The sequence below is a fragment of the Drosophila innubila genome (genome assembly GCF_004354385.1).
Source record: "Drosophila innubila isolate TH190305 chromosome 2L unlocalized genomic scaffold, UK_Dinn_1.0 4_B_2L, whole genome shotgun sequence".
NCBI lineage: Eukaryota > Metazoa > Arthropoda > Insecta > Diptera > Drosophilidae > Drosophila > Drosophila innubila.
The window spans coordinates 7072311-7085440 of NW_022995372.1; the positions used below are offsets into that span (position 1 = coordinate 7072311).

The 13130-nt window shown below is 37.3% G+C and overlaps 1 protein-coding gene across 1 annotated transcript in view; it reads left to right on the plus strand.

Moving 5' to 3' along the window:
* Positions 1 to 13130, plus strand: part of LOC117782054 — a 34972-nt gene that overhangs the window by 12233 nt on the left and 9609 nt on the right. The gene's annotated exons all lie outside the window — the stretch shown is intronic.

The following is a 13130-nucleotide window of genomic DNA, read 5'->3' on the forward strand; positions in this document are numbered from 1 at the left end:
ACAGGTGCATCTATCTATATGTATATATGCGTATGTATATTTATATGTGTGTGTGTGGGTGTGTTTGCGCATTTATGCATTGCCTTGTGCAAATATCAACAGGAGCTGGGTCCTGGGATTTATTGATTGCCAACTGCTGTCGCCAGTCTGTGTGTCGCCCACGCATCCTGTTGCTATTGCCGTTGTCGTTGCTGTTGTTGCTGCCATTGCTTGGGCAACATGAGGCACACACTGTTACATAGATAAATGGCATGACACTGCATGTTGTTGCATACTCGACAGTGCCACACAATAGGGCACTCCCAATGTTGTCGGCCGTGTCATGTATAAATTAGTAAGCAAACTGAATTATCAGCAACTGCAGCAGCAGCAGCAACAGGACGAGCAACAGCAGCAACATCATCATTAGTTGTAACTGCCTCAAAGCAGCACTCAAGTTGCAACTTTTACTGAGTGCATCATAAAATTTAATTAACAACTGCATATGAAGGACAGCATTGTTGAGGCCATACTCGAGTTAGTGTATGCCCTGTGTGCAGCAGCAACACATTGAACTTTCCCTTTGGCTAACGGCAACTCACAGCTCGCAAATGCCAACAACAACTTCATTAAACTGACAGCAACCAAAGGTCCAAACTTTATCTGTCTATCGTCATCATCATCATCATCATCATTATTGTTGTGGTAAGTGTTGTTGTTGTTGTCGGTGCAACTGTTAATGCATTTATTCATTTCATTTGAAAAACAAATATTTGCGCAGAGTTTGAAAGCATCTCACCAGCCTGCTGTTGTTGTTTTTGCTGTAAGTATTGCTGTTGCTGTGAATTTTTCATATTTTGGTATGCGGCAGATTTAATGAAATTCCATTGAATGCGCTGCCTTTCATTGCGAATTGAAACCCAAATCTAAATTTAAATCCAAAATGTTATTGAAAGCACAAAAACTACATTTCCCTTTTCAATTGCTTTGCATTAAATGCCACGAGCTGTTCTCATTTTTTTTTGTTTAGCGCATTTTCACTATTTCCAATGATTTTGCCATGAATTATTAAAAAGTAATGACGAAAAATAATTTAAATTAATGCAGCTCTAATGGAATTTGCGTGTTCAGCATTTGTCACATTGCGTATACGCCATGAAGTGAGCAAACAAAACTTTTCCTAGTTTTAGAAACCAGACTAAAAATCGAAAGTTAAGCCCAACAAAGTGAAGCAGATTCACAACTCTCTACTAAGCAGCTATCTTTTAGGATGCGTGGCAAAGAGATTAGCTAATATCACTAAAGTAATTTAAGCACTGATTGATTTAAGATTTCCTGCTTAAACTGCTGCGAAATCGAGTAGGTGATATTGTCTATTGGAAATTGCAAACAATGGCTAGGAATAAAGCAATTTCATTCTTTTCTGAAAATTCAAATACAAACTGCAAACTTTTTTATTTCAATTTCTGTGCAATTTGTTGACAATTGAGAATTTATTTTTGAAAGCTCTTGCATTCAGTTTTATTTGTAGGCCAAAAAGATATTTTATTTTTATAAGAATTAAAAATACGTACAACATTTGCTTAGTAGCCTAATAATAATTTAAACTAAAATATTTAATTCGTTTTTATTTCAATTTTCAATCTAGCTTTATTTAACACTTTTTAATGTATGTTATTTTAATCAATTTTAAATTATTTTTAAATTAGCATCATTCTCAATATTCAATCGATACTTTAATTAAATAATTCCTGATTTCAAGTATCTTTTGCCGAAATTCCATTCGTTGTTTACATAATAAAAATGCAGCCAACTTTAACTTTTAACCAAGTGCAGTTGGCGCTATTTAAAAAGTTCTAAAACCAAACTAAAAAGCTAGTTAAAAGTCTGTTTAATAGTTGGATGAGTGCCGCATTATCTAGCGTTGCAATTGTTAGTTTCTAAGCGTGCAACTTTGTGCCTTGTAAATGCAACAGTTTTGTGGCAAAGTTGCGTCTATTGTTGGTAATTGTGGCACTTAAATTGTGCGCTGTGCGGTTGCACGGTTACACCTGCAAGGCAAGGCAAGTGCCGGCATGAAATACCTTATTTTTTTTGTATTCTCCTTGTTCTTTCTCTACTTTGCTGGTAAATTGAGCGGGCCGGCCAAAAACGTTAAAGCATTGACAAAAAGTTGGGACTGTTTCAGTATTCTAGGAATGCACTCGAGTGCAAAAGTCTGGCAAAAATGTGAATAGCGTGAAAACGTCGCTTTTCCGGTTGGCGTAACAGCTCTTCGATTGTTTCTGTAGCTGGATAACAATATGTTCACTTCCTCAACAATGCACAAGCTCGAAGTATGCAGCACATTTTGTGCGAAAAAAGAAAAGAAATGCAGACAAACAATTTGTTCCAAGTCATTTGAGTGGAGGGCGCAAATTAAGTGCATTTTCATTAGTTAGAAGTTGTTACATTTAATAAATTAAATTGCAACGGCAACTGGAGGCGTCTCAGCTTGTTTCAGCTGCAATTATTTTTCATTGCATGCTTGCATTTTGCAGTTAGCCTTGCCTGCAAGAACAGCTGAAATGGAAACTTTTTTCGACCATGTTTCCCAGCGGCCATCATCTGAACCACTTCGCAAGATAAAACCACACACACACTACACAAATACAAAGTGCACTGAGTGTATGTAGTTATCCATGGTTTATGCTTAGAGCAAATGTAAAGTTTTTGCTCCCTTCGCAAAAGTTGAGTGCTACCTGCATCCCAAAAAAAGTAAAAAAAATAAAGCCGAAAATTTGTTAGAAATATGTAGAAATGCGACTAAGACTAGCATATTGTACCCTACAAAAGAAATATATGTTTAAATGCGGACACCTGTTTTATGAATGCCTTAAAAATAAAAAAGAATATATTTTTAACTTAGTTATGTCCATTTCTTAAAAACTTAGAAAATATTTTAAGATTTAAAATAAAATTAAATTGATAAATTCATAAGAGCAAATACACCTTAATAATTTTCAGTGAAACTACTCCCTACATTTTTACTGAATGCGAGGTATAAAAACAAACTTAAAAGAGTGCAATCATGGAATTCGCGTCGTCAAAAACTTAGTTGCACATCGCCACATCAATTTGAATGACAAACGCATGATATGAATACGAGAATGAGTGCGAATAACAAAAATTTTACAGCAAAGTTTGCCAAAGTCTCTTGACGTGGAACAAATGTCCAAAGTTGAAATTGAAGTTCAAGTTATCTTGAGTGTAATAAATAAACGAGCTAACATATGGTAAATGTCAACTGTGCTTTATTGCTATTGCGACTATTTCAATTCATAGATTGTGGCCAAAGTTGGTACGAATTTCAGTGTGCTTTGTCTTGCTCGGAATATTAATTTTTCACATATACCCATAACTATAACTCTTACTTTGATCAATTATTTTATTAAATATGAACTCTAAATAAACTTATGTCCACATGATACAAAAAGTTAGCTTTTATTATCACAAATGTAATTTATTTGAGAGTTTAGTTTCTGTTTTTATTGCAGTTAATACTGTCTGTACTCGTATATTTTGCCTTTGAAAGCCATAGCAATTCAATTATGTGGCTTCATAAAGCTGAGTATTATAACGGCAGACTAGGCTTGAAGGACGTGCTCCTTACGCTTCTATCTAAGAGTATGAGAATATCTTGAACAGCTACTCAGACATTGGCTGGCAAGTTAATTAAACTTTGATAGTTGAGAGGCATTCAGCATGCCAGCCAGCATCAAGATGAAAATGTAATTAAGAGATAAAAATGGAACAATGAGCGTAGACACACATGTGTGTGAGTTACGTCCATTGTGGCAAATAGCCCCGACCACCTGCAATATTGGGTCATTCTCTTAACTATAATTGAGTAACATTTGATAAAGATAAATAAGCAAAGCTGACAGCCACGTATTGAATTAACAATGAGCTCATTTTAGATACAAAGTCCATTGTCAGAATTCAATCAATTGAGAGCTAATCAAAACTGAAAGATAATCAAGCGAGGCGACACAAAGCATTGCTAATGACTAATAACTGTAATCATCATAAAGATTCATATTAAATAAAATATATAATAAGTACGAAAAGCATCGAAATTGACGTCGTTCAAATTGCCGACGGTCATGCCATAAAAATTAACGTGCTATCGTAAATATTTGTTGCAGGATTCGACGTTCATATATGAATTCATAAGTGCGAGTATCTGAGAAATGCTACAGTGAAGTGCAAATATGCGTAAAATTGCGCATATATTTCGCACAAAACACAAACAGACACATTTGGCATATTAAAAACAAAAATGTCGCGACCAACAAAAGAATGGCATGCGAGAAACCCGCAGAAAATGTCGGAAATATTTACGAAATTGTTTGGAAAGCTAAGAAATACCCTAGAATAGTTACAACTTTAATTTTTATAAAAAATGTTATATATTCACAATTTTCAATTCAGCTACAATTATTGAGATTGTAACTTACAGCTTTATTTATTCCGTAATATTTTAATTTCAGACAGAAAGTATGCAACACCCTTTTAAAAGGACTTAAGTTAACCTATTATTTTGAAAAAGATTTTGTTATGCATTTTCATTTAAGCATTGACATATATACGTAATTTTTTTTTTTACAAAAATTGTTTGTTTCTCTTTCATTTTTCTTCATTCATATTTATTTAATCACCTTTTAGTATGGGTCTATGATAGGGTATTAAGATATTGGTCCAGGACCTTCAACTCGCAGGCTCTTTTGGGCTTTTGTTTTATGCACTTGTTTATATTTAGCATATGGCTAAGGGCGTGGCAGCCACACAAACGCACACCCACACACATTCGCATTCAGAAATACACTAACACATGTACATATTGCCCGTAAGCCAAATGCTGGCAATTATTTTGTTGGCACTTTGTTTTGGGTTTTACTTTTGAATTGTATATTTTTTTTTTCTGGCTGATTTCCTATTTTTGCCAGCGGGCGGGCAAACTGGTCATGGACCAGAATCAGATTTGGGAGCACAAGTCTTCGGTGCCAGGCAAAAACTAACAGCAACTAACGACCGCAAAATTTGAACAATAACAATTCAGGCGTTTTTCATATGCCAAGTTATTTATGCAAATATATTTATTGCAGCTCCGCAAAGTAGGCAACACAAACTGTTAGCCAGGCCAAAGCAAATAAATGCTAATTTCTTGGTAATAACGTTTGCTTCGCTGCCAGGTGTAACAAAAAACAGACCCACAACAAAACCAGACACAGCTTCTGCCCCTCCTTCACGTTTGCTGTTTCTTCCATAAACAACAAGTTTGTGGAGAGGGGAAAAAAAAACAAGCAAGAAACCAAAAGTCAACTAAATGTGTATTGATGTACATGGTACACATGCCTGCTTTCTATGTGTGCCTATTTCTACGTATGTGTGGGTGTGTGTGTGCGTGTGTGTACTAAACGCAAATACTTTGACTGGTATTTGCATGCTGCCTACTTCCTGTCGTTGTCGCCAGAGGGCGTGCATAAAAAATAAAAAACAAAGCGCTAAGGCAGAAAACATGTAAAATTCATTGAAGGAACCAACAGCTGTGTTGAGATTGCTGCCGGGAGCAGGGGACAGTGGGAGGGGCTAGACCCTCTTTAATCGCATACATAGATGTGTGCTTGAGTGTATGCGTGTGTGAATATGTGTGCATGTGTGTGCACCCCTTGAAATTTGCCTTGGGCCTAGGGCCAATGCGTGGGCGTGCGGAAATTTAATAAGAATTGGATTTTTATGTTTTGTGTATTTATATGGCATGTTTACTACATATGTTTGTGCGTGTGTATGCGTGTATATGTGCCATGGGGCGTTCTTAATTTGGTATTAATACCCATAGAAAGCCCTTCTCCTGTTCCCTTGTCAGGCAAATGCGGCCTTAACCTTTTGTGCTAATGATTTGATTTATCTGCGGCTAGGAAAATACCATTATTTGCACAGCCGCAGAAATAAATAAATTACTAGACCCCAAATATCGGAATGCGAAAAAGCAAAAAGCATAAAGCAATGCAAACTTCATGACATTAGCTAAATTACTTTCATTGATTTTGATGTCGACAAATTAAGGTTAATATAAAATAATTAGAACCTTTTAGTGGGCAGGACGATGCATAATTAAAATAGATATTTTAATTGGATTTTAGCAATTTGATTCACATTCCAATTTGGTAAATGTTCTTTGCGCCAATTAATTAAATGTTTGTGAGTGATTTACATGAATTGGAAATTGAATTTCAGCTGCTGTTTCGTTATTAATGTTCGATAGTCTCCAAAATGTATGTTATGCAAATGAGAATTGACCCCTGCACATTTACCGCTGAAAAGTTGTTTGATTTGTCTGTTCATAATTTATGCAAAAAACCTAATGAATTTTTATGCCTAAGCAAGGAGAACGAAAGAAATAGCAATAATTAGAGGCAGATGCTGAGACTGAGACGGAAACTGAGAAGATTGAGGAAGAGGTAGAGAGGGAGACGAAACCGTTGCGCACCCTGCAAATTAATGAAAATTCATGAACAATTCTTTGCCTAAGTTGGGGGCAACACAGGGGAAGCCCATTAACGAGTTCCAAATTAAAAGCTGCCTAAACATTAATGAATGCAAAGCGCTGGCTGAAATGCTAAAAACATTGAAATTGCCTAAATATGAAGAGGAATGTTTTCACAAAATCATAATAAGCAATAAAGATTTGTGTATTATTTTATGGTAAATTGGTAAACTACTTAATTGCACATTAAAGCCAAGTAAAAGCGTTTTGAATTAAATTAAATCACTTAAACGCAACTCAAAGTGCTGTTCAGGCTCAGACCTAGACTTAGACTTAGGAGGAAGCCGCCAGGTTATTGTAGGCATTTTAGGGATTTATTTGGTTTTGCATGCGCAAATTTTGGTTGAAAGCCTCTTAAAGCCAATTGCCTGAAATTTGCATGCCAAGCATGAAGAAGAAGGTGCAGGAGCAGGATGAGAAGCAGAGGGGAGGGGATGGATGTGGCTTCTGCTTATGCAGCCAGCCAGATAAGTAGAACAGTTAACCAGCGAGCCATACCTGCCATAAGTTCCTGTAAATGCAGCTAGAAACTTTTGGTCCTTTGCTGACTTGCAAAACGCACGCAGGTCTGTCTTTTCCCCTCTTTTCCCTCTGTTCTCTCTAGTGACACCCTCGCCTCCTGGTTATCGGTACGCCTGGGGCCAGCAATCAGGCATTTTATTAGAATTTAGATTTTCATTTTGATTTCGATTTCGATTTTGGTTTCATTTGAGATGCGTATTAAATTACAGTTGGCTGTGACCTTCTATAACTCGTTTCAATTTCAATTTCCCAGAAGTCTTTTGCATTGCCAGAAGACCTGTCGTTGTTTATTTTGGTCAGTTCTCAAAAGGAATTTTTAATGAAGCACCTAAAGCTCTTAGTAGATATCATGAGGTAGAAAGCAGTTCATTATTGGTTTTTGAGAAACCAGTTTAATTTGATGTCTTCTGAAAGTAGAGCAGATAGTCAAAGCAAACGAAACACACAAAAGATATAAAATAAAATGTAGAAAAATATTAAAATTTAAAATTCAAACTCGAAGTTGTTAATGCATAAAAATTAAAAGGTATTTATAATTCGGCAGTTAAACAAAAGACACAACATTTTATTTCGGCAATCATCAAAATGGAAAAATTCAAGGAATTTCCCAATTAACTATTAGATTTATTTCTAATCTCAAATCTTGCTAAAATTCAATTTGTATTTCTTTATATAATGCTCACTGCACAACCAGTTAACTCAACAAAACCTTTACAGAGGGACTTGACTATGTGTATAAATTCAACAAAATGACTTCTTAACTTCTTAGTTGTGCAAATACAATATATTGGAATGTACTCGTATATAATACACTCAACTATTCACTAGTTGCTTCAAGAGCTTAAGAGAATGTGCCTTTCCCCTGACCAATTCCGAAGGATGTTAATCAGCTTTTGAGGCAAAATTTGCAAAAGACAAACAGAATATCATCAAGGCAAAATGTGGTCCCTGGTGTTTATACTTCAGTGCGTTGTGGTTACTTCACTTCAGTTGGGACTCGACCGAGGTTTAAGCTTTATGTGCTTAATCTTCCGCTTGTTGCTGTTGTCCTGTGCTTTATACACTCACAGACAAAAGGCAGGACCTTCAAGTGGCTGGACATAAAAAACGGCTTATACTCAAATTTATGCCGAACGTTCATTTGAAGTGTGTCTGAAGTGTGCAACTTGGGGCGCTTAATTGCGTGCCAAATTTGTGGCAGGCATAGGCCAACAAATTTTGCTTACAAATGTGGCAAAGATAAATCAAAAGCCCTAGGCTTTTTGTGGTATCCCAGTAGGCAGGAACAGGGACAATACGGACATTCAGGACAGTCGGAAAAGTCGGGACAGTCAGGATATCCTAAAAACGTCGAGCGTATTTCAAAAATGTATGAATAAAATGAGTGCGCATAAATCAGCATACAAAATGAAAAAAGTGCTTAGCTTGGGCGAGTGCTTAAAGTTGAAAGTCATGAAGTCAAGTAATGTGATTTTCTGTGATGTGGTGCGGTGGTTCTAAGTGCTGCTGGTGCTGGCGTTGCTGTGAAATGCCGCCGCTTATTTACACTTCATAAAGCTGAAACAAAAAGCCTTCGCAAAGCGTGCAAAAGCTGAGTTGAGAGCGCAGCAAAACTTTTCCTTTCCTTTCTCCCATATTTTTTTTCCTCTTGTGTTTTTTTTTTCGTTGTCCTGTTTTTATATTCAGCTGCAGCTAAGCCCATAAACAGCTGCAATGTGGAGACGCTGCACTTGTGTGGGAGAGTGTGTTCCACGCCTTCAACTGGCTTCATTATGTTTTATTTGTTTGTTTGCTTTGCCTGTCGCAGCGTGTGGCATATGTGTAAGAAGACTGTGCCACAGCATTAAATGCTTAGCATGTCACATAGGTGTAGGAGTGGGGTGATAAGAGAGGGGGTGGCAACTCTGGTAGGCTCGTGTCTCGTATCTTGTTATGCTGGCCCTTAACGAGCTGCGTCGCTTTGCTTTGTGTCTATCATTTCTCGTATTGCATGGGTGTCCTTTTTTCCCCCTTATCCCCTTTTCACCCTCTCCCCTTTGGCTTTGCCATATTTCCAGTGCCCCTGGCGGTGCTCTGATTTGGCTCCTCTATGGAGCCTGCTCTTGTGCCTTGTCTGTGTCACGATTAATGGTCGCCTGTTATTATTTATTTCGCTTTGTGTGGCGCCCCTGACAGTTGTTGCAGGGCCATGTTGGCGTTATCCTTGTTGCTTGTTGGCTCTCGCTCTTGCCCCAGCCATTGACACACGTTGTCAGCGATTTTTTATGCGAATGCCTGAAACAACATCATTAAAGCTTATGTAACACGACAACCCAGCAACAGCAGTCATATTAAAGTACACAGGTCGTCCACGCACTATTGCACACTGGGGCAAAGGCAACAATCTTTTAAGAATCTCAAGTGTATAAAGCTAAAATTATATTAATTTTAAATTTAATTAAAGCTAATTTTTATATTTATAGCTCAGGTTATTTCTGGCAGTTCAGAAAAGTTTATTATATTGGAAAGCTCATGAAAAGTGTGCAATGAGTTTTGTACTCCACCAAAATCTCATACAAAATAATACTCTCATAAATATGACTTGCTTATAATATTTAAAATCAATTAAGTTAATATACAATAGATTTGGGTATTTCGAAATGGTATTTTTTCAATATAAATATCATAAAAAGATTGACAGCACTCAAAAAAGGCTTTACAATTTTTTCTATGCTATATTATTTTGTAGGTCTTGAAAAAACTCCCACAAAAAGATCACTTAAAATTGACTTTGAATTAAATATAGAATATTTTAATGTATTTTTTGTTTTAACTAATTCCTTTTAATTTTTAAAGCAACTGTGAATTTAAAATAGTCTCCCATTTTCAATGTGCAACAGCCGCAAGATATGCTGTGGCTTTAATTCCTTGTAGCTCTGCTTGAGTATTACACATACCACACGTGGGCCCAATGCTCTGTCGTTTCCGGACACACGTGTCGTTGTGGCCGACAAAAAATGTTGTTATGAGATGAAAATCTTTTTAAAATTCCTTGACCCGAAAGCAAATAGCAAAAAGGATCCAGAGGACAGCAGAGTAAACAACATTTGCTCCCTGACTGCTGGCTACTGGCTGCCTGAATCCTGTGGCCAGGACCTTGAGCTCACCAACAGGGATTGCCCTGAAATATGCATGGCCGTGGAAATCAATCAAAAATGCGGGGGTCCTGTTGCTGTTGATTTTGTTGCTGATGCTGTGATGCTGTGATGCTGTTGCTGCTGATGCTGCTGATGCTGCTGCTGATGCTTTGCCTCAATTGACGCTCAACGCGCGCACAATTTATGGGTGGAATTTTCAATTTTGCCTTGCGGCAGAAATTTATTAAATTGTTGCGGTCGCTTCACTGTTCACTGTTCACTGTTTGCCAAGTGGCCACCGCCTGTGGCAAAATGAAATAATGTCAGAGGCTTGCGCCACAGAGACGTCCTTGTCACACAGCTCCTACTACAATTTGCTTTTTCAGTTAACAGTTCGAGCTCTAGTTTCTCGTTCCAGCTCGTTGACAGTTTTCCCGAGAAGGGACCGCGTAACGTATCAATCAAGTGAAAACAGCGACCACAAGCTGGGCGGTGGGCGTGGCAGTAGTGTTGTGGTTGGAGATTGACCTCAAAACGATTTTGATTTGTTGTTTGGCTTGTTCTTGTCGAAGATTGCAAATCACAGAGAAATGATAATTTAATGCAACTCCTTGCTATTATGCCCCTCAACTGGGCCAAGCAAAGTGGCATATCAATCATAATCAATCAGATGCACTTTTGACATTTTGAGCTCAAATAGAATAAAAGATAAATTGCACAATCTGTGCTTGAGTATAGCCAAAGGTCGCAAATAACAGTCAATACACGTATATATTTATGAAAGCTTAATTCGCTTGTTGAACAAAAACTCAAGAAGGTCTGAGCATTAACATTGTAATATAACACTTTTGTATAACCTCACAATATGTTCAGAGACTTGTTTGATATTGAATTCAAGTAAAGAGAAAGAATGCAGAAAACATGAAATATAATTAAAATTAACATTTCAATCCGATTATGCTATGTGGTTGAAAATAACTGCAATTTGACAGACAACCTTAAAGAGTTGAGCAATATTTGTGACCTCTAAAGATAAATCAAATGATTAACTGAGTAATGGATATGTTTAGGTCTGTCAATTTATTCTATTTTTTTTTTTGAGAATGTGTCTGTTCAAACAGGTGCACATTTTTGGCAATTGTGGCACAGGATATACGCATTTTGTATAGCAAATCGAGCGCACCATAAATAAATGTTGTAGCACACACAAAAAACAAAAAAGAAAGAGGGGATGGAGTCAAATGAAAAGGGGCGTCTCGATAGATGTTGCAAAGTGGCTGCCGTTGGCATTTTAAGCTTTTTCGCCTCGATTCAGTTTATTGGGTGTCCGTCCAGTGTCCGTGCACCTATGAATTCGACCATTTTCCGGTCATTCCACGCTTGACCACTGAGTTTTCATGGCATTTTTCCGTCGAGGTAGATGCCATGAAAATGTGGCGCATTGTGAGAATAATGCGCATACGTCGCGTATGCTGCCTTATCTGGCGTCAGACATGAAAAGCAATGCAGTCAGAGACCGACACTTTCACTAGGGCATGAGCATGCATATTTATGAGCGAGCTCTAAGGACACTGCTTATGGGCTTTGGCTATAGCTTTAGCTTTGATGCTGCCATGATTTGTTTTTCCAAAGCTGCGCGTCATTGTTGACACTAGAGGAGAAGAACGCAGAGAAATAGGAGGAGGACTCTCTCACCTTTGTGCAACACATAGACAATTAGACTGGCAACAAAATTGCCTTTTAGCTGCCACGAAACTTGTTGAAGAAGAGACTCTGTTGATTGGTTTTCCTTTCGTCCTTTTGCAAGCCAGACACGTGCCATTGCTTCCATTGACAGATGCATTTCCACTTTTCACATTTATTGACATTTTTGGAAGACTAAGAGACGAACACAAAACTAGCCAAGTGCACTTCAATCTGTCAACTTGAAAGTACAGGAAAATACGATGGATAAAACAGTTTCATATGACCAAACTTGTTGACCGATCAGTTGACATGAAATACGATGAGATGAGTGCACAAAATTGACATTTGATGTCCAATGGGATGTAGTTGCACTTAACTCTCTGCTTGGCTGCTTTTATGTCTCATTTATTCATTTAGAATTCACTTGGCTGTCAGATGAAGTCATTCACAATTCCAGCGCCTTACGTTAGGCAACACTTTCGTTCTTTCTTTCAACTTATACCACAAAAGGGAAAAATGGAAAGTTAATTTCATCTTCTTGTGCGTTCACAAAATGCTTATCAAAAAGGTTCAGCCCAGAGAAATATATATAAAAAATCATTTTAAATTGTTGAACACAGAATAAAGCATGCCCTGTTATTAGGGAGATAACTAGGAAGCAAGTTTCTTTTATATACCTGCTTTTAAAAACAGTCGAGCAAAATTTTGATGGTCCTCAAATATCAGAGACAATAATTAATTAATAAGTTTATAAATTTAAGTTTTATAAATTTAAAATTCTTTTGAAATTTGTTAATAAATGTTTTGACATTTGGTTTTTCTGGTTGATGAATTAAATTTCTATATTAATTGCTGTCTGTCGCATATCATACCCTACTTTATCTACTTGGTACAGGACATAACGAGCAACTCTCAAGAGATTAATTTTCAGCTATGGCCTGTGTGCAATTATTCAACAATTAAAAAACAAATGCTTTGGCGCACGATGGGGAGCTAAAGTTTTTTAGAGTAGGGTCTGTGATGGGTGAGAGGGTAACGGAGGAGGAGGAAGAGGATGACCCTCCCACAGAGAAATTACTCTTGGCTTAATTAATGGCCAAGAAATGTTTTGGTGTGCGTCAACAGGCAACAGACCAAAGACCACGAAAACTGTTGACAACGAAAGTTTTTGTCGAAATGGTTTTAGCGCGAGGAGGGGATGCTTAGGGAGTGTGTAGGGGGAGGTAATGACAGGCGGT